The 21,093-nt window shown below is 42.7% G+C and overlaps 1 protein-coding gene across 1 annotated transcript in view; it reads right to left on the bottom strand.

The window, feature by feature from the left end:
- The window catches only part of LOC111866802 (acetylcholinesterase), a gene marked incomplete in the record, with an annotated part of 712,234 nt that overhangs the window by 412,857 nt on the left and 278,284 nt on the right, over positions 1-21,093 (bottom strand).

The raw sequence follows: 21,093 nt of genomic DNA, 5'->3' as shown, positions 1-21,093 counted from the left end.
TCGTGATTCCTCAGCACCATGACTCGGACAGGTGGGTGTCGGGTTTCATAATTTCATTCGTGTCAACTGTGCTCCTTTCTTTGCGTCATGTCGCAGATATCGTGTCTTGACGCATGCCGGTGTGCGGCCTACCTTAAACTATGCTGAGCTCGTCTACACTTACATAATTTTGTTGGGTTAGAGTAGCAGATCAGAAATTCAAATGATTAGAAGGGACGTCACTAATTCCAGCGTGAGAGGCGCAATTCTGGCCAACAAAGTAGCGCTGGAAGAAGGGTAAGATGTCACCACTTCATTTCATTTTAAAACATTCGTCGACCTTGTGATCGCAGTCCATGGACTCCTTTTAATTCCACTTGGGGTTGCAGGGTCTACACATTCTGCTCAGTTATGAGGCTACCGAAACAAGAAACATTACTCATAGTCTGTATATTATGGATGTTTTGTGCACGTACTTATTATGTATTGTATGTATGTACACATAGAATTCTATCTAATCTATTACGTCCAAAATGGGTTTTTGCGTTTCAATCTGATGTGCATGGAGGACGAGATTCTGAACATTTGGCAAAGCGGATTAATTTCAATCCCTTCTCACGGTGGATGCGTAATCCTTGGCTTGTAACCTTCCTATGAAGAGGGCTTTGCGTTCAAACATCTGTCGGCATTACCGGAATATTATTTATGTATTTTAAGAATACGCTTTTGGTATGGTACATTTTAAGGTTCTGGTGGATTATAGAACAACTTGCAGGTTTAAATATCTTAATTTACGGATAAAGAAGTGCCATAAAGAATAGAATAAAAACTTTAAGACAATAAAAGGAAGGCCGGCACATAAATAAAGGCATAAAAACTGAGTAGGCCGTAATTAAGCGTCTTGAAAACAGAATTTAAGGCAAAATAATTATATAATTCATTATCAAAATCGTCAGAAAATTATGCCTATACTTCAGAAATTTAATTCCCAGAAAAAGGACGGTATCTTCCACAGAAGTTAATACGTCTATAAATAGTGACTAAGAGCCGTGCAAGCGCAGTCCGTATAGGGACTGGCTATGGGCTGGACGTCCTAGAGGTCGAAGTTCTAGTCCCGATAGGGTAAAAAATTTTCACTTCATGTCATCCAGACAAGATCTGGGGTCCACACAGCCTCCTATCAAATGAGTTCCGAGGGTAAAGCGGCCGGGGCGCGAAGTTGACCACTCACTTCCAACTAGTGAAGTTAAGATAACGTGGCTCTATAAATTCACTCTTTCATAAGCCTCCATGTAGTAGTGCTTAATTAGTTAGGCACAGGGACAACTATACCTTTTATGTTTTTTTCTTGGCACTACAACCCCAGTGGGCCTAGGCCTACCTCCATGTACTACTCCGTTCACTTAGGTTTCTCTAGATCTTACAAATTCGGTAGGACTTCTTCAGCGGTGATCAGCACGTCGCAAGGCCTCTACCTGTACACAAACACATAAAAACGCAAACACAAAAACAAAACATCCATGCCACGAGTGGGATTCGAACCCACGACCCAGGTTTCTAAGAGAGCGAAGACAGTACATGCCTTAGAAGGCTCGGCTACCGTGACCGGCACCTTCTATATTTTATACTTAATTAATTTACAGAAATAATATACCTGCTTACATACAGACCGAATTGAGATTCTTTCGAAATTTATCTCCCCATTATGATGCCCAGTACTGCCCATGTACCGTCTCACTGCTCTCTTCTGGTAGCCACTACATTACAGATTTAGATACAGTTACATTTTTGTTTCATAACAGCAGGGAAAGGTACCACTCAGTTAATAATTGAGGCGCACAAGACTACTGCACAAACCTAACCTACCCTAACCTAACACAACCTAACATAATCTAAGCTAACCTAACCTAACTTAACCTACCATAATCTAGCCTAGCCTCGCCTCGCCCCGCCTCAACCCACGTCAAGTCACGCCAAGTAAAGAAAAGTCACGTCAGGTCACTTCACCTCACCTCACGTCACCTCACTTAACCTCACGTCAACAAACCTGAGTTCACCTCACCTCACCTCACCTAACATAACAGTAGGTAATGGTACCCCTCAGTTACTGATTGAAGTACACAAGTCTACTACGCAAACCTAACATACCCTAACCTAACCTATTCAAACCCAACCCAACCCAACTTAACATAACCAAACCTAGCCTAACCAAATATAACCTAACCTAAACTAGCATAGCCTAGCCAAGAATCGCCCCGACCCGTCTGGTATCACCTCCGTCAAGTTATGTCAACTCATGTCAAGTCACGCCGAGTCACGTCAAATCAGGCTAAATCACGTCAAGTTACGTCACGACACGTCACCTCACGTCAACGCACCTCACCTAACTAAACAGCAAGGAATGGTACCCATCAGTTACTGAATGATACGAATAAGTCTACTGCGCAAACCTAACCTAACCTAACCTACCTTAACCTAATCTAACATAATATAAACCTAATTTAACGAAACACAGCGTAGACAAACCTAGCCTAGCCTAGACTCGCCTCCCCTCAGGTCAAGTGACGTCAAGTCACGCCAAGACACGTCGTCACGTCAAGCCACGTCAAGTCAAGTCAAGTAAGGTCAAATCACACCAAGTCACGTCAGTTCACGCTAAGTCACACCAAGTCACGTCAAGTTACGTCAAGTCATGTTAAGTGAAGCCAACTAACGTCAAAAAACGTCAAGTCAAGCAAAGTAACGTCAAGTCACGTGAAGACACGGCACGTCACACCAAAGTACGCCACGAAACGTCACGTCACCTCACCTCACCTAACTTAACAGCAGGGAATGGTACACCTTAGTTACTGATTGATGCGCACAACACTACTTGCGCAAATCTAACCTAACTTAGCCTAAGCTAATCTAAATCAACATAAATTAACCTAACCTAACCCAGCCTCGCCTCGCCTAGCCTCGGCCCGTCTCGCCCCGTCTTACCTCGCCGCGCCTCGGGTCAACTAACTACAAGTCACGCCAAGGCACGTCAAGTCATGTCAACTCAAGCCAAGTAACGTCAAATCACTCCAAGTCACATCAGTTCAGGCCAAGTGACGCGAAGTCACACAAAGACACGTCATCTTAAGTCAAGCCATGTAACGTAAATCACGCCAAGTCAAGCCAAGTCACGTAAAATTACGCGAAGTCACGTCAAGTCACGTCAATTCACGTCAAGGCAACTCACGTAAGGTCACGTCTCCTCACATCACTTCACCGCACCTCGCCACACCTCACCTCACCTAACGTAACAGCAGGGAAAGGTACCCCTCAGTTTCTGATTGATGCGCACAAGTCTACTGCGGAAACCTAACCTACCCTAACCTAACCTAGCCTAATTTAACCTAATCTAACGTAACTGCGCCACGCCTAACGTCAAGTCACGTCACGTCACGTCACGTCACGTCACATCACGCCAAGTTACGTCAAGACAAGTCAAGTCATGCCAATTAACGTCAAGGCACGTCAGGTAACGTCACGTAACCTCAACGCACGTCACCTCAACTCACCACACCTCACCTAACAGCAGGGAATGGTACCCCTCAGTCTGATTGATGTGCACAAGTCTACTGCGCAAACTTAACCTAACCTAACCTGACTTAACCTAACCTAACCTGACCTAACCTAACCTAACATCACATGATCTAACCTAAGTTAGCCTAACCTAGCCTAGCCTAGCCTCGCCTCGCCTCGCCTCGCCTCGCCCCGTCTCGATTCGCCTCATGTCAAGTCATGTCAAGTCACGCCAAGAAACGTCAAGTCATGTCAAGTCAAACCAAGTAACGTCAAATCTCGCCAAGTCACGAGAAGTTAGGTCAAGTTACGCGAAGTCACGTCATGTTAAATCAAACGAAGTCACGTCATGTTAAGTCAAGCTAAGTAACGTCAAATCACGCCAAGTTACGTCAAGTCACGTCATGTTAAGTCAAGCCAAGTAACGTCAAATCACGCCAAGTCAAGCCAAGTAACGTCAAATCACGACAAGTCACGTCAAATCAAGCCAAGTCATGCCAATTAACGTCAAGGCACGTCAGTAAACGTCACGTAACCTCACCTCACTTCACCTCAACTCACCGCACCTCACCTCACCTAACCTAACAGCAGGGAATGGTACCCCTCAGTCTCTGATTGATGTGCACAAGTCTACTGCGCAAACTTAACCTAACCTAGCCTAACCTAACCTCACCTAACCTGAACTAACCTAACCTAACATCAAATGATCTAACCTAAGATAGCCTAGCCTAGCCTAGCCTAGCCTAGCCTAGCCTAGCCTAGCCTAGCCTAGCCTAGCCTAGCCTAGCCTCGCCTTATGTCAAGTCACGCAAAGCAACGTCAAGTCATGTCAAGTCAAACCAAGTAACGTCAAATCTCGCCAAGTCACGCGAAGTCAAGCCAAGTCACGTCATGTTAAGTCAAGCCAAGTCACGTCATGTTAAGTCAAGCCAAGTTACGTCAAGCCACGCGAAGTCACGCCAAGTCACGTCATGTTAAGTCAAGCCAAGTAACGTCAAATCACGAGAAGTCAAGCCAAGTAACGGCAAGTCACGTCAAGTCAAGCCAAGTCACGCCAATTAACGTCAAGGCACGTCAGGTAACGTCACGTAATCTCACCTCACTTCACCTCAACTCACCACACCTCACTTCACCTAACCTAACAGCAGGGAATGGTACCCCTCAGTCTCTGATTGGTGTGCACAAGTCTACTGTGCAAACTTAACCTAACCTAGCCTAGCCTAGCCTAACCTAACCTAACCTAACCTAACCTAACCTGAACTAACCTAACCTAACCTAATCTAACATCAAATGATCTAACCTAAGTAAGCCTAGCCGAGCCTAGCCGAGCCTCGCCTCATGTCAAGTCACGCCAAGAAACGTCAAGTCATGTCAAGTCAAACCAAGTAACGTCAAATCTCGCCAAGTCACGCCAAGTTTCATCAAGTCACGCGAATTCACGCCAAGTCACGTCATGTTAAGCCAAGCCAAGTCACGTCATGTTAAGTCAAGCCAAGTAACGTCAAATCACGCCAAGTTACGTCAAGTCACGCGAAGTCACGCCAAGTCACGTCATGTTAAATCAAGCCAAGTCACGTCATGTTAAGTCAAGCCAAGTAACGTCAAATCACGCCAAGTTACGTCAAGTCACGCGAAGTCACGCCAAGTCACGTCATGTTATGTCAAGCCAAGTAACGTCAAATCACGCCAAGTCAAGCCAAGTAACGTCAAATCACGGCAAGTCACGTCAAATCAAGCCAAGTCACGCCAATTAACGTCAAGGCACGTCAGGAAACGTCACGTAACCTCACCTCACTTCATCTCAACTCACCGCACCTCACCTCAACTAACCTAATAGCAGGGAATGGTACCCCTCAGTCTCTGATTGATGTGCACAAGTATACTGCGCAAACTTAACCTAACCTAGCCTAACCTAACCTAACCTAACATCAAATGATCTAACCTCAGATAGCCTAGCCTAGCCTAGCCTAGCCTAGCCTCGCCGCGCCTTATGTCAAGTCACGCAAAGAAACGTCAAGTCATGTCAAGTCAAACCAAGTAACGTCAAATCTCGCCAAGTCACGCCAAGTTAAGTCAAGTCACGCGAAGTCACGCCAAGTCACGTCATGTTAAGTCAAGCCAAGTCACGTCATGTTAAGTCAAGCCAAGTAACGTCAAATCACGCCAAGTTACGTCAAGTCACGCGAAGTCACGCCAAGTTACGTCATGTTAAGTCAAGCCAAGTAACGTCAAATCACGCCAAGTCAAGCCAAGTAACGTCAAATCACGGCAAGTCACGTCAAGTCAAGCCAAGTCACGCCAATTAACGTCAAGACACGTCAGGTAACGTCACGTAATCTCACCTCACTTCACCTCAACTTACCACACCTCACTTCACCTAACCTAACAGCAGGGAATGGTACCCCTCAGTCTCTGATTGATGTGCACAAGTCTACTGTGCAAACTTAACCTAACCTAGCCTAGCCTAGCCTAACCTAACCTAACCCAACCCAACCCAACCGAACCTAATCTAAAATAACCTAAACTAACCGAACCTTATTTAACCTAACCTAACCTAGCCTAGCCTCGCCTCGTTTCTTTTCTATTGCCCCCGTCTCGCTTCGTCGAGCCTCATGTAAAGTCACGTAAAGTCACGCCAAGTCTACGCCAAGTCACGTCAAGTCACGCCAAGTCATGTCACGTAACTTCACGTCACGTCACCTCACCTCTCTTCAACTCACCTCACCTCACATAACTTAACGGTATCTGTTATTTAGTGTCGAACTATATGAAATGCACCTTACGAATGGTAAATATCAAAGTGTAGTGCAAGACTCGGTCTCTGTTAGCTTCCATGGAAATCTCTTCAGGTAAGACTTATTGATCAGTTAATTAACGAATTATTCAAACGGTTCTGCCGTCTATCCAACAGTCATCGTTAATCTCGAAATCATAAAGAAGTAGAGCCAACTTCCGTATCACCGTACACCGCAAACATACCGGTACCTAAACATGGCACAATGTCCAAATCAGCATTCTCACAAATATTCAGAAAATCAGAAGCAAAACCTGATTCACTTAGGTTCCTGGTTTACACGTGTGAGTGCGTGTGTGTTACTGAGCCCTATTACCTTTGGAGTTGTGATAAACAGCATATGATCCTGTAATACAAAACCACCTGTGCCCGTACTAAACCAATAACGTAGCGCGTAGCAGAGTACAGCATACACACCTCACCTTTCAAGCTAGCCTGTCATCACACCAACTGCTTTTGAACTACTGTTCTATAGCCGACAGAATAGTTGTCGGAATGACAAATTTGTGTGTCTCTACCCCATCTGCACTTAATAAGGGTGCAAAATGGAACATATTCTATAAATTGCATGGAGTTGTGAGAAAGAGGGATTACGGAAGAGAATGGGATGGGTAAGTTTCTTCGTCCTTTGATTAATGTCGTAATTAATTAATGCCAACCGTCGTTGTCGTAATCATCTAATTCAAGAGGAAATATTATTCTTTTTAAGCAACTATTATTGTTACGAGCATATATACATATATACCATCTGGACATTAAGCTCATTTTAAGGAGGATAATTGTGAAAGCTATGAATTTATGTATAGAATACAATTTGCAACTCAGCTGTAACAGTGTTAAAGGTACGCATTCATACTTATTATACATTCTTAAAGGAGCAGTAAAACAAGACTACTACTACCACCCCCACTATCTTCTGCTGCTACTACTACCACCACCACTAGCACTACTACTATTACTGCCACTACTACTTCTACTATTATGTGCTACAACTACTACTACTTCTACTATTATGTGCTACTACTACTACTACTACTACTACTACTACAAGTACTATCTGCTACTACCAGCGCCACTCTAATACTCTACTGATACTACGACCATTAGTACCATACCTGTATTGTTATTCCTGCAGCTAACGTTGATATAAATACCACCATAAGAACGGTTGTCATCAATATCCTTTTAAGTACAATGGAAACTAAATAAAAAAAGCTGAGTCTGTTTATGCAGCATCTCTCTTTCTGGTGTCACATCCCATAGCAAAATATACACAGACCTTCGGAAACAGAATTAGCCTTTCAAGTGCAAAAGGGATTGCCATTATCATAATCATACACACATACACATATAAAAGCTTTTAGCATTTCATCTCAGAGTTACTGACGGAAACTCTGAATCAAGATCTCATTTTCCCCCGTAAAGAATGGAGTTATACTTTTCTCTCTGTTTTAATCCAATTCCCTAAAAAATCTGACGTCAGATATAGACTAGATGATGGAAGTGTATAATTCTCAGTCCCTCTGTACGAGGCAGGCAATGGAGTATGTAACATTCGCACGATATTGCAATGTGGCAGGTTGTCTGCTCGCAGGAGGAAGCGATACTGGGTTGTTATTTTAAGAGATATTCATAAGTTAGAAAGAACTTGTTTAATGATAATGCTGTGGACATACTTCAGAAGGAATGCATTAAGTAGGCTAGGACCATGTAAGCCTATGTATGTGATATACATTTTCGTATTCGTCTAAGAGAATAAAATATTAGGAATGATTTACATGTTATGTCCGTTTATTTCCAAAATAAATAAAACGGGCTAAAATTTGTCTCAGCATCTACACGCACCAGCGCAAGTATGTTTAATGTTTGCGTCTTGTCGTTCTTAAATCCTTATTCCTCAACAACAGTCAAAACACCATTAATAGTTAATACATTAATAATTACTTGTTACATAATCATCTAAAATCAAGGCATGCTTCGCTCGATTAATGATCATCAGGTGGCCGATTTTAAAAATAAAAATAATAAGCAACTGTGGTAAAATTCAGTAATTAGAAATTCACTAAACATTTTTATTAGTAAAAGTAGCCACCTGTTGATCGTAATTCGTCGATTGAAATGTGTCGTGCATTTAGAGAAATAAGATTTTTTTTTTCACTGGCTCTACAGACCCCTTGGGCCCTGGCCTCTGATTTTTCAGTTTCGTGATCATTTTACACACAGTAAGTTTTCTTGTACGAGTAAACAGCTCGTCGCAAGGCCCCTACCTAAACACAGGACAAGAACAAACATAGAATAAACACATACACATACAAAGCATCCATGCCTTTTGTGGGATTCGAAACAACGATCCCGGTTTCCGAGAGAGCGAAGACAGTACATGCCTCAGACCTCTCGGCTACCGTGACCAGCAGACAAATAAGTAATTACGTAGTAATAATTAAATGTGTTGTCTATGAATGGTGTGCGGACGCTGATGAACAACAAGGCCAGTGCAGCTGCAATATTACAAATTCCTGAGATCATAACTTTGGCACCGTCGATAATAACAACTTCAAGGGGCCGAGCCCTTCTTGAGAAGCTGGCAGTTGTGCAGATACTCAAGAACTCCTCAAAATTTAATGGAAGCCGTAGGTTCATTACCGTGTTCACAAGAGTCATCCACTGCTCCCTATCCTGAGACAGATCAATGCAGTCCATGCCACCCCATCCTATCTAAGATCAATTTTTAATACTATCCAACCACCTAGGTCTTTGTCTCCCTAGTGGTCTTTTTTTTTCTCGCTTTCCCATTTATACCATCTATACATCTCTCTTCGTCTCCATTCGTGCTACATGCCCTGCTTATCTCACCCTCCTTGACTTGATCATTCTAATTATACTTGGAGAAGAGTACAAGTTATGAAGCTCCTCATTATGCAGTTTTCTCCAACCTAACGTCACTGCCCGTCCAAATATTCTGCTCAACACCCTGTTCTTAAACACCCTAAGTCTATGAAAAAAGTTGTCTTCTGGGTTTAGGCACCGTGTATTCTTCGTTTTGGCCGACGTTTCGGAGGAACGTAGCGCCTCCATCTTCAGAGCAGTTGAATAGCTGCGGAGAGCAGTAGCTGTGGTGATAGGATGTGGAAGGTGCTGCTTATATACGAAGTAGGCAGGGGGGTGGTTAGGGAGAACGGACCAATGGGAGCAGTGGAGAGCGATTAAGGCCATATATGGTGTGTGACTAAGGGAGAGGGGGAACGGCCAGTGAGTACAGGAAACTTGAGGCCAATAGCACTAGGAAGTGCGGTAGTCAAGAAAAACCGGTAGGTTGAGGACAGGCTATTGACGTCAATGACATGACGAAGAACTGGTGTGGCTAGTAGGATTCTCTTGAGGGAAAGGATGTTTCACGTCTGTCGAGATTGTTGAGAGCGATAAAGACCATATGATGTGTACTAAGTAGGGGGGGGGGACGGCCTAAGTCTATGTTCCTCTCTTAATATCAGAGATCAAGTTTCACACCCATACAGAACCACAGGCAAAATTATAGATTTTTACATTCTAATATTTATGTTTTATACAGCAGGCGATAAGACAGTAGTTGATTTGTAACGTCGATTGAAGATGAGGTCACTGGATTTATTTCAATTTACCTAATCTTTCTAGCCGTATTATGGCCCTGGGTTCCACTCAGCCTCTAACAGAAATGAGTACCAGGAATCTTCCTGGGGGTAAAGAGCGGCCGGCGGGTAAGGATGATCTCACCGCCGCCTATGATTCGATTGTCTAGGAAATGTGAGAGCCTTGATGACTCACAACCCTATGGAAATCCACAGCCTGTTACAGGTGTAGCTTTACTTTTTTTTTACCATATGTAGGCACTAATGGTTTCAGACTTATGCACTGAATTTTTAAGTATGTAGACAAGCATCACCTCTTGGGTTGAAGTTAAACCTTGTATAAATTCAAACAAGAAATTCAGACACTTCAAGGTTAATGTAATTCTGACTGTTTCAGCATTAACAAAGCGAATCAATGAGGAACTTATAAAATGTTGAAATACAATTGTAACTGAATGGCGTTTAACTGTGCATGTCAGTAACGGAACATTCGAAGGTTACATTTTTATTTACATAAAAAGGGAGTTTACTGTAACGAATTAAAATACATACAACGTTGATGTTCTCTTATTGTTAAACTTCCAAGATGACTTAGTATGCTGGACCTCTGTTTACCTTCACGATTACAATGGTTCTCACATGGCTTTCTGTGCGACGTTCAGCAGACATTGCCTAATTAATCAACGTTGGCTGTCTGAAATTCTGCCAGTCTGAAATGCCTCGTACGTTCACGCGCGTTAGAAGGTTTTATCTAGATTACTTTGTTTACATGAACAGCTTATTTCGATCAGATCTCTTCCACCCATACGACCATCTTGTATCTGTTTCACGGAAATTCAGGCGTTCTTTCCATGAATTTAAGTTTACTTCTCATATTACAAACTCCGAACTTTACACGGATCTGAAATCGAACTTAACGGAATTTTTAAAAAACGGTTCGTCGCAAAATATTCGTACATTACATAATATAGATTTCCATAAAAGTCTGCAGTGTTTTTCGATATGACGTATGTTAAAGGAAGGGTAAGGCAACTGCAATTCTAACTCAATGCACTGTGATATGTGAAATCGATTCGTTTTGTAACAGTGGGTATTCATCTGCTATAACAAATTTATATCAGCAATAATGGCCATTAATGCAAATGAGGTATGAAAAACTCTACAAAAAGCATATGGAAATCATGTGTAGCAAGCATTTCTATTCCGGTCTTCCTTATACCCTGCCTAATACCGTAGCATATGGACCAGTTGCTAAGTAATGACTCTGCCCACAACGCCCATTGCTAGGCAACAGATTCCTAACAAGCGTTAATGGACTAACGGGAAAGCGGTGTTCTCTACGTGATCCGTGCGACATCTTCGTGTCGTAACAACAGAACAGCTGCTGGGTGAGGTATGTTCGGTGTGGTCCGTTTCGAGGTGTTATTAACAGGATAAGTCTAAAGTTTAGTTAGTTGTGGGACGGTCGCCAGCCGGTGAACGTGAGCACGGAAGCAGAGAGAATTGTTGGGATCCGTCACTAGGAATCGAGCGGTGAAGACACAGCAGACTGAGAAAATTTACTGGGAGCTGCAGTGAATTGCAGAGTGTGTGAATTAGTGATAGCGCTATAGTTACGTGTAGTTACGAGTTGTGTGTATAAGTTTTCAACAGATTAAATTACCAATCCAAATCCCATCTATAGTCACACTGTCACGTCACAATACGTAGGGAAATTTAGTGTACGAACACCGAATATGTGTTCGAACACTAAACTGTCTCTATTTGTTTGGAAACGCCGAATTAGTGCCAGTAATATTCCTATTACGTGCATTTATGTCCTTATACGGTCAGAACATAACGTGGACGTAGGATGGTAAAATTATGTCTATATATTTATTAATTTCATCTCCCAAATCACCTAGCTGATTACAATAAATTTGGCTCTAGAAAAGTCGTCGAGTTACTTCCTCCCTTAGGTCCAGATGCAGGTATTATTCCCAGTATAGGGCACCCTAAAACGATCTTGTACCATTAAGATAAGCGACCGAGTTTCACACCAATAGAAAATAAAAGTTAAGAGTAAATTTTTGAATATTTAAATATTTGGGCTTTAGGTATAAGACAAGAAGACGGAAGTGAATACCATTTCCAGCCTAGAAACTAAAAGACAATGCATACAAACAACTTTAGTCGGGAACTTGAAGGAATGAGACTGGAGGGGCGAGAGGGGTATTAAAATGAATCTTAAAGAAACAGAGGGGGAGGGTGTGGACTGGATTAGGTTAAGTTACGGTCCAGTGGTGAGCTTTTGTAGATACGGTAAGAGATATTTGGGTTCATTAAAGGTAAATGTGCCGGTCACGGTAGCCGAGCCGTCTAAGGCATGTACTGTCTTCGCTCGCTTGGAAACCGGGATCGTGGGTTCAAATCCCACTCAGGGCATGGATGTCTAGTTTGTGTGTGTGTGCGTTTTTCTGTGTTTGTGTACAGGTAGAGGCCTTGCGACGAGCTGATCACCCGCCCAAGGAGTCCTACCGAATGTGTAAGATCTAGAAAAACCGAAGTGAACGGAGAAGTTCATGGAGGTAGGCCTAGGCCCACTGGGGATGTAGTGCCAAGGAAAAAAAAGGTAAATGTAAAGCTAAGATTAACCCTGCACTTGATTAATTAAGCATTAATCCATGAAGGTATATGGGGAAGTGGCGGTGACTTCGGTACTGGATGGAGGTGAGTATTCAGCTCCACACCCAAGCCATTTTACCCGTGGGGATGAGCCTCCGATACCCGCTGGATAGCAGGCTGTACGGGCCCCCAAACCGGTCTGGACACTGTTAAGTAAAGACAAATTTCTTGCTCCTGCCGGAAATTGAACTCCAACCGTCAACCCGTAGCCCGTCGCTATACCGACTGAGTTATTCCAGCTCTTTCCGGTTCCATAAATGTCGGGGTATATGTGGATCATCAAGGGCTACTTTTCTTCATCGGGGTAACTACTCTATAGGCAGTCTAGTTTGTTTCCGTTTTAGCATACCTGCTTGCCGCAAATCAACATCGAGTTCTGTGTATACGTATGTTTTTGTAGCCCCATTTCAAATTTCTAACCAGAAAATCGACTTTTATGTTATATGGTACGAACGTTGTGCCATAGGAAACAAACCCAACCTTTTCTTAATTCCGTAAGAGCGGTAATAACAAAACTGGGGATACAAGAAGTTGCGAGTCTGGAACGACACTTAACACAGGGTCACAAAATCCAGCATGACAACAATTCTACGAAAACTGTGCTATTTTCATTCACATATTGCTCCAGCATAACGTAGAACAGCAAGTGACGAATGCACTGAATATCTCCATTAATTTTAAATTCCATTGTTTTCATCACTGAACCGCTATAACTAGGAATTTGAAATATGGCGCTGTGACACATCAAAACCATAGCTACAAACTGGTTACAAGCTACTGCCAACAATTGAAAAAATGCGAGAGTGCGAACATTTATGTCAGACAAATTCAACGCAGGTAAAATTTCTGTATAAAAAGTTCATCCTTCACATAATAATAATAATAATAATATAATAATAACGTAACGTTTGTAATTGCAAGCGTCTAGACATTATCTACTCACCGGTTCGGGACACTACCCCACTATTAAAATCGAATTTTTACTGTTTCATTATAAACTTCCTCTATTTAAATAAGATATTAACAATACANCAAGAGGTTGACCTGCTTCCTCAAAGAAAAAATGTTATATCTACCCTTGCCATTCCATAAATTAGTGGGGTCCTGGAGTGTTTCGTCTGGGTCCTATCCTTCAACACCAGCTGGTGTAATCTGATCTGCGTGAGGGTTCATGTCTCGGGACATTGGGCTGAAAGTTAGTTTTAGATAGGTTTTAAGAAACAGAGGGAAGTTGAAGGGGGCATTTTGTCTGGGTTGGGGCTATGGGAAGGCTGGCCAGGCTTACGTCCACCAGCGCTTGTATGTAATATACACTAAGAATCAATAAATCCTCTATTATCTGTAGTGAGTATTTGCTCTTTGTGGTTGGAATACCCGCTCCAGCAGCCAACTGACCATCACCATCACTGAATTATTACGCTACCGCTCGGCCAACATAATTCAGTCGACCCGCCACCATCTTGGGTCACGACAGTGGAGAAGATAGGTCAGCCTGCGGGGTGTTTAGCTCACGTCGACGCTGAAAACCACTCAGCTAGACCCAGAGCAAGTGGCTGGCTCAAAATGAGATAGATGCCACACGAGCGCACAAAATGTGTCCGTTGTAACGAACGTCGTGACGTCCGTTGTAGAAATAAACAAGAGAGGCGAATGCTACGCTTTCTTCTGGCTCCATTGCAGACAAAAACTATGCACCGCATTCTGCAGCTGTGTGGTGTCCTTAGCAACGTCCGTCATTAAGTACGTTCGTTGCAACGGACGTACTTCGTGCGCTCATGTGGCCCCAGCCTAAGAGCCTGGCAAAGTGCGGCTGTGCCAGACACATCCGCCGCACTTAACAAGCTATGAAAGGAAAATATTACAGAAAATTATCTTCGGTTCCGGGAAGCTCAAATCACACCTGTAAGATGCGATATTTTTACAAACGTCCTTCAAAATAAACTAGAAAAAAAAGGCATTGGCATCTGAACCAGACATATTTTTCTGTCCACTTACAAATATTCTTGGAGCACGCTGTAGCGTAGTTGGTTGAGGCACTATGCTACACTGCAGCTGTATTGTTGGCCGAGTGTGTGCTTTCAGCGTTGCCTAGCAATGGGTCTATGCGTCACAATATGTAAACATGATTACCTGTTTCTTATATCTTTACTTCTCTCATTACGCACATTCCGCGGACACAGATCATCAGAGACTGTCATTAGATTGCACAATTTTAGAACGAAATTCTATGAAGTAAATTAATAAACATCGCGAATTTTGGATCCCTTTTTGAAATGACCACTCCGCATTGCAGGAACCGCGAGGTTACACCACTGAAGAAAATTGCCGGCGACGTCATCCCAAGGGCGCCGTCAATCGATAAGCGTCGGAACTACAAATATAGTTCTTGACCTCCGCAATATGTACTCAACCTCAGTTACCGAACCAGTAAATAAGAAATATGAGAGAAAGTAACTGGGTAATCAATGTTCGGTTTAGAAAGAACACGGCGAGTTTCCTGAGCAGCCGAACGCTATCATCTCTCCAAGGAGTCCGTAACTTTAGGGAGAGATTTAGAACGTTATGTAAGGAGGAAGTGATTTGTGCAGGTCATCAGGTACTGTCTGGACAGTTCAGTGCATTGTATACATCGTACATGTTTCGGAAGAGGGAGACAAGACAAGCGTTAAGATACATCGACGGGCAAATATCTTTCAAAGCGGTTATTTTGAAGCTCCAGAGTGAAGTGAGGGTTAACACTAGGACTGGTTAGGGGCCGAGATAGCGTAGTCGGTATAGCGACTGGCTACGGGCTGGAAGACCGAGGGGTAGGAGTTCGAGTCATGGTAGATTCAAGAATTCTCGCTTTTGCACGTCCTCCAGGCTGACTCTGGGGCCCATCTAGCCTCTAATCTAATGGATACCGGGGTCCGTTTCCCTGGGGGCAAACGGCAGTGGCGTGTAGCTGACCACTCACCTCCAACTAGGGCCGAGGTCAATAAAATTTGATCTATATAACTTCCCCATACGCCTTCATGGCGTAGTGCTTAATTAGTTAAGTACAGGGACAACTTTGCCTTTGTTAGGAGGACGACGATGGATGAACGGTCTGAGGGTCTTGTGCAATCGGGAGCTTTGGCATTAGCAGTGCTGAACCTAAGGTTCTGCTGCCAATGACTTGCATATTTGATTATATAATTAATTAGCATACCGTATCAAAATCTATCAAATTAAAAAATGCAGCTCTTAATTAAAAATATTTGGACTTCATAAGATGAACTAGGGCATTTAACAACATAACGTTACAGAAAATCTCATGATTTACCATTACCTAACTTTGTTAGGACATTGCAATATAGAAGGTGGGACGCCGCGTCATAACTAAAGCGATTAGTCGCTGGCTTCCCACCGCGGCGGCCAGGGTTCGATTCCGGGTCTGGTCAGTGCGATTCCTGGTGGACAAAGAGGCGCTGGGGCGGTTTGTCTCCGAGTACTTCCGTTTCCCTTCCCAATCTTCATTCCACCAAATTCCCCATAATCATAATCACCCGGGGCAGGCTACAATAGGCCAATCAGTGGCCGCCGTGTCGAGTGGACCCAGTTGGACTACCCCCCCACTAAGCGAATAGAAGGTGGGACTTCTAGATCGAACAGGGAGGAAAGGAAATCAATAAGACTTCTAGTGAGGAAACTTCCTATAAAGTGGCGGAAAATGTCATTGACGTATAACATTAAGATGGATCTGAAAGGATGGCCGACAGTGAGTAGTGCAAGCAGTGAGAGATGATAATGTCCAACGGCAGACTTTAGTACAAGCCACGGTGATCCTTCGAATTCTGATATTAGAGTGTCATTCTGTTATTTCATTAAACCTGAGTAACAAATGTTGCCATGTTTGACAAAAAATCTTTTATAGGGGTATCACTGAAGCATAAAACCCCCCAAAATATAAAAATTTGAATCCTTAGTGAAAATTAATATTGCGTTATTCTGGGTAAGACATCGATTACGGGGGGTACCACGTGCGTATTTGAACATACAGCTTTCATCTTCACCCTGGAAACTAAAAAGAAAAATCTGACTGTTAATGTAAGGCGTTTGTGAATACGGAAGTGGTGGGAATTAAGGAATTAATCGCAAGGACACAAGAAGACCAGCACAATCTGTCTGCAAGTTTAAATCTGTCCAACACGAAGCCACATATTGGTCACGGATCGGCCTGAAGCTTTGCAGCTCGTTTGAATGATTCTAACCGCGCTATAGCTCAAGCGGTTAGTCGCTGGCTTCCCACCGCGGCGGCCCGGGTTCGATCCCGGGTCTGGTCAAGTGGGATTTGTGGTGGACAAAGTGGCGCTGGGGCAGGTTTTCTCCGAGTACTTCGGTTTCCCCTGCCAATCTTCATTCCACCAGTTGCTCCACAATCACCCTCATCTATAATCTGGGGCTGGTACAATAGGTCAGAAGTGGCTGCAGTACAGGGGACTTAGTCGCACCCCACTAGCAATAACAAAAAAAAAACTCACCTGTTTAATAACTCACCAATATGAACCGAAATCAAACTCTTCTCTAACATCAAGACTCCGTGGGGGGTTTCGGCACTTAAATGAACTGTTCACTAAAGTCTAAAGTAATGTAACAGTTAATGATTCGGCGTAAAAGTTTAGTGAACTCGATAGGAACTTTACTGAAGTTTCTTAACCATATAACGTTTTCAACGAATCAATGAAAATTAGAGTTTGCTGGCTCCAATATCCTGGAAGCCTAATACCTGGGTTTCTCAACACAATTCGGTCGTAACGGCAACATACAAATGTTGGCCAACCTGCGGTAAAATTGCCAACTACACTTTCTGAAATTGTACTGATCCATATTGTGACCATCTTATACCCTGATCTGAGTCGAACACATACAGACCTGCGGATTCTAATTCCCCGAAGAGAAATGACAGAAGCTGTAGAAAAGGAAGTGGGCTGTTTGTTGTTACAGCAGAGGAGATAGACACGGACCGCATCACCTCTGGGATCGGACATGCATTCCTGAGTACTCCACAACCGGTTATTTTGTAAGTTTTTAGTTGCACTGTTGACTCTTCACCAAACATAATTAGGGAGATAAAATGATGGATAATGAGATGGACGGAGCACGTAGGACGCAAGTGGAGAAGAAATTTCATTAAATGTTTGAACGGAAAGCACAAGGAAATAGGTAACGTGGAAAACCTAGGCATACACGGGAGGAGAAAATTGAAAAGAATCTTAAATACGTAGGGGGTGCGGATGTGGTCTGGATTCAACTGGCGTAGGATAGGATCCAGTGGCACGTTCTCTTATACATGGTAATAAGCCTTCACAGGGAATTTCTTGAGTAGCTGAGTGACTATCAGCTTCTCAAAAACGGCTCTGATACATAAGCTTCATATTAAATTGTTTGTTGTTCTTGTTCTTGTATGGGAAAACAAAGAGTTTGGTATAACGTAGCAAAGCGTGGAACCGACGTGAGATGGTGGTGAGAGAATCAGACGTTTCGAAAAGAGCAACGAAGAAAACCGGTATAGTCCGCGATGTATGACAACTGAACCGCAGAAGTACGTTACTTCTGAATCTGAGCGTTACGATTTAAAATGTTTTGCTTCAACTGTAAGACTACCTTTCATCTACACTTCACAAAACTAATAAGATAAATTACATACCTGTTTTGTTCCCGACAAACTGTTCTCTGGATAACATGCTTCAGCCACCAGAATGCATGCTGCGCTGGCCGTGGAAGTTATCGTATGTGGGAAGCAGAGAGTACGAGTATGTCATATTTTAAAGTTCAAAATCTCATCAAGAGTGTACTTCACTTTGACGGGTTGTAAGCGATCGTTTTTCAGGAATCACCTTAATGCCATACTGCTTGAGACAAAAACCTACCTCCCCAAAGATATCCATAAACTACATAAAACATTTCAGGTAAAACTTCTTTTATGCGTCTTTCCAATGTTTTCATAGGCTATCTTTGAATAAAAGTGACATATTTCACTTTAAACCAGCTAAGAATATTCATTTTGACATGTTATTTTTTCATACGATGAGAGAAAAGTATGATACATTATTTCCTTATTAATGCTGACAGTCATTTTTATCTCTCTATGAGTTTATAAACGCAACAATATGAAAAGCGTTATATGGTCAGAAGAACTTGTATCATAAAATACAAAATAATATAGAAATATGTAAGTTTTGAGGTTTTCACGGCGATGACTATGAAGAAAGTCGTCTTCTGGGTTTTGGCGCCGTGTATTCTTCGTTTTGTCCGACGTTTCGGAGGAACGTCGGACAAAACGAAGAATACACGGCGCCAAAACCCAGAAGACGACTTTCTTCAATATAGAAATATGTTTCCTAAAATGTCAGTAAGACCAAGATTAAATTCATGGCTCTGTTCGATGATAAAAATGTTAAAGGAATCAATTCTTTGAGCTAAAGAAAGTTCAGTACTATTATTATCAAAGACCGACAATAGCCAATACTGAGCTTGCTTGAATTGCCTCACGCTCCAGCAATCTGTTCCCTAAGATACTTTTAATATTATCCACCCATTACTTTCTCGGTATTGGAAGTGGTTTCAGACTCATTCTGTACCTAAACTCGTCACCCAGGTCACAGCTACACTTCCAGCTCATCGTATGTACTGAGTGTTCACTATCCTAACAAAGCTGGCTCGCTTGTATAAATCACGAAATTTCTCCTTATGTAATATTTCGAAACTTGAGCCATCTTAAGTCTAAATATTTATTTCCGTGAAAACTTTATTTTCAAACAACTGCTCTATTTATTTATGTCATTAATAAATATCGTTATTTAACTGCTAATAAAGACGCCCATTCCTCGGCCCGGATTTTTGTCAAACGAACTGCAATGAAATAATAGTACTGTTTCCGTGTCCACGGAAGAAGTTTCTTTTACTTGCATCCGTGAGAAAGAACAGACGTCATTCAATTAATTAAACGATTGTCCGGTTAGATCGCCTTTGCACTCAAAACGTGGTAGACGGTCTACACCAATGACGTACAATATGTGACACTACATACGGTGTAGTAATTGGCAGGCGGCTACTTTATCGACGGTTTCTTGCTTGGCTTACCCTTCGACCCTGAATGTGGAGGCTATAAGTTCCCTGAAATGGCTATTCTACGCTTAACGCTTTTAAAACTGATTCATCTGTCGACACTCTTAGCTACAGTCAGATTTCGGTTAGCTGCTAGAAAATTTAGACTTACTGTGGCAAGGGATGGCCTAGTGCCGCCGAATGTTTGAGTGGCGATGCCGTGTAAATCTGTAACGGAAATATGTCAGGTCCGCCTATAAAAGAAGAAGCAGCGTTTCTGCTTCACTGACGATATTTTTTTAAGTTTTTAATCCAAAAAATACCTAATATCTATAAATCCTAACACTCACTGTAGCCCGTTGAGTGATGCAAGTTATTTCAAATTTAAGCCGTCGTAACTACCAGAATTTAATGCTCATCCCAATATGAGAGATTAAAAGATACTTCAAATATTTACTGAACACTTTATAAATATAGCCAGCAACTAACCATATAAATACTATAAATAAAAATTGTATATATTGGAAACATTTCATTCAGTTTTTATTTGCAAATGTGAAATTTGTTAATTATTTGGGAGATATTCGGTAAGGAAAAAGGTGCGCCTTTTATCCAGAAAAATATGGTACTTCAATAATAAACTGAAGTTAGTGATGTTCCTATTGTTTTTATCTCCGTATTGTCACATGTTTGGAATCCAGAAGGGTCACTTCCATGGAAACGCTAGAACAGACCGTTGCGTAGGAAGTAACAAGAGCGGTATTGCAATTCTAACAGTGAGCCGTTGCGTATAGAAGGCCGAATCTCCCCGGAGATGAGTCTCCACGGTTATTACGAGGGTTCATTGCATAGCAGCGGCCGAGGTTATAAAAAGGGTTGAAGGAATTTGCCAAGTCAGTTGGAACCTAGACGCCATACGATATAGAAGAAGACAGCAAGAATACCGTCTTCAGAAGGCCGCCGCCGGAAGCAGTCTAGTATTAGATGAGATATAGCGGAAGCAGTAATTGTGATACTGCCAGTGATAATAATTGTAAAGCGTGTAAGGTGTGTAGGTGTGAGTGTCCAATAAAGATTCGCTAAATCCGAGACCCCCATAAAGTTATTTGTCGCGTGACATACCCAACACCTGACGGTATTATAAGTCAAAATTTATGAAAAACGAGCTAATTTAGAAGTAGTCCTACAAGACAAATGATACAAACTCCGTCCCAAGTGCAAACAATATATTGTGACATGTTGCGCAAAGCCGAGCCCCCCCCACACCAGCAGTGACGCGGCGGGTGAGTCAGCGCTCCCCTCCCACCCCTCAGCGGTAACGTAACGCTCGCGTAATAGGCGAGTAATCACCCCGCATCCTGGCAGCCATGCGCGGTGACGTCACGAGCGGAGCCGAAGAGAGCCGAGCGGAGCCGAAGATAGCCGAGCCCC

This window comes from Cryptotermes secundus, unplaced genomic scaffold, assembly GCF_002891405.2.
Source record: "Cryptotermes secundus unplaced genomic scaffold, Csec_1.0 scaffold446, whole genome shotgun sequence".
Taxonomy (NCBI): domain Eukaryota; kingdom Metazoa; phylum Arthropoda; class Insecta; order Blattodea; family Kalotermitidae; genus Cryptotermes; species Cryptotermes secundus.
The sequence above is the reverse complement of the archived record's forward strand: the minus strand, read 5'-3'. Positions and strand labels throughout refer to the sequence as shown.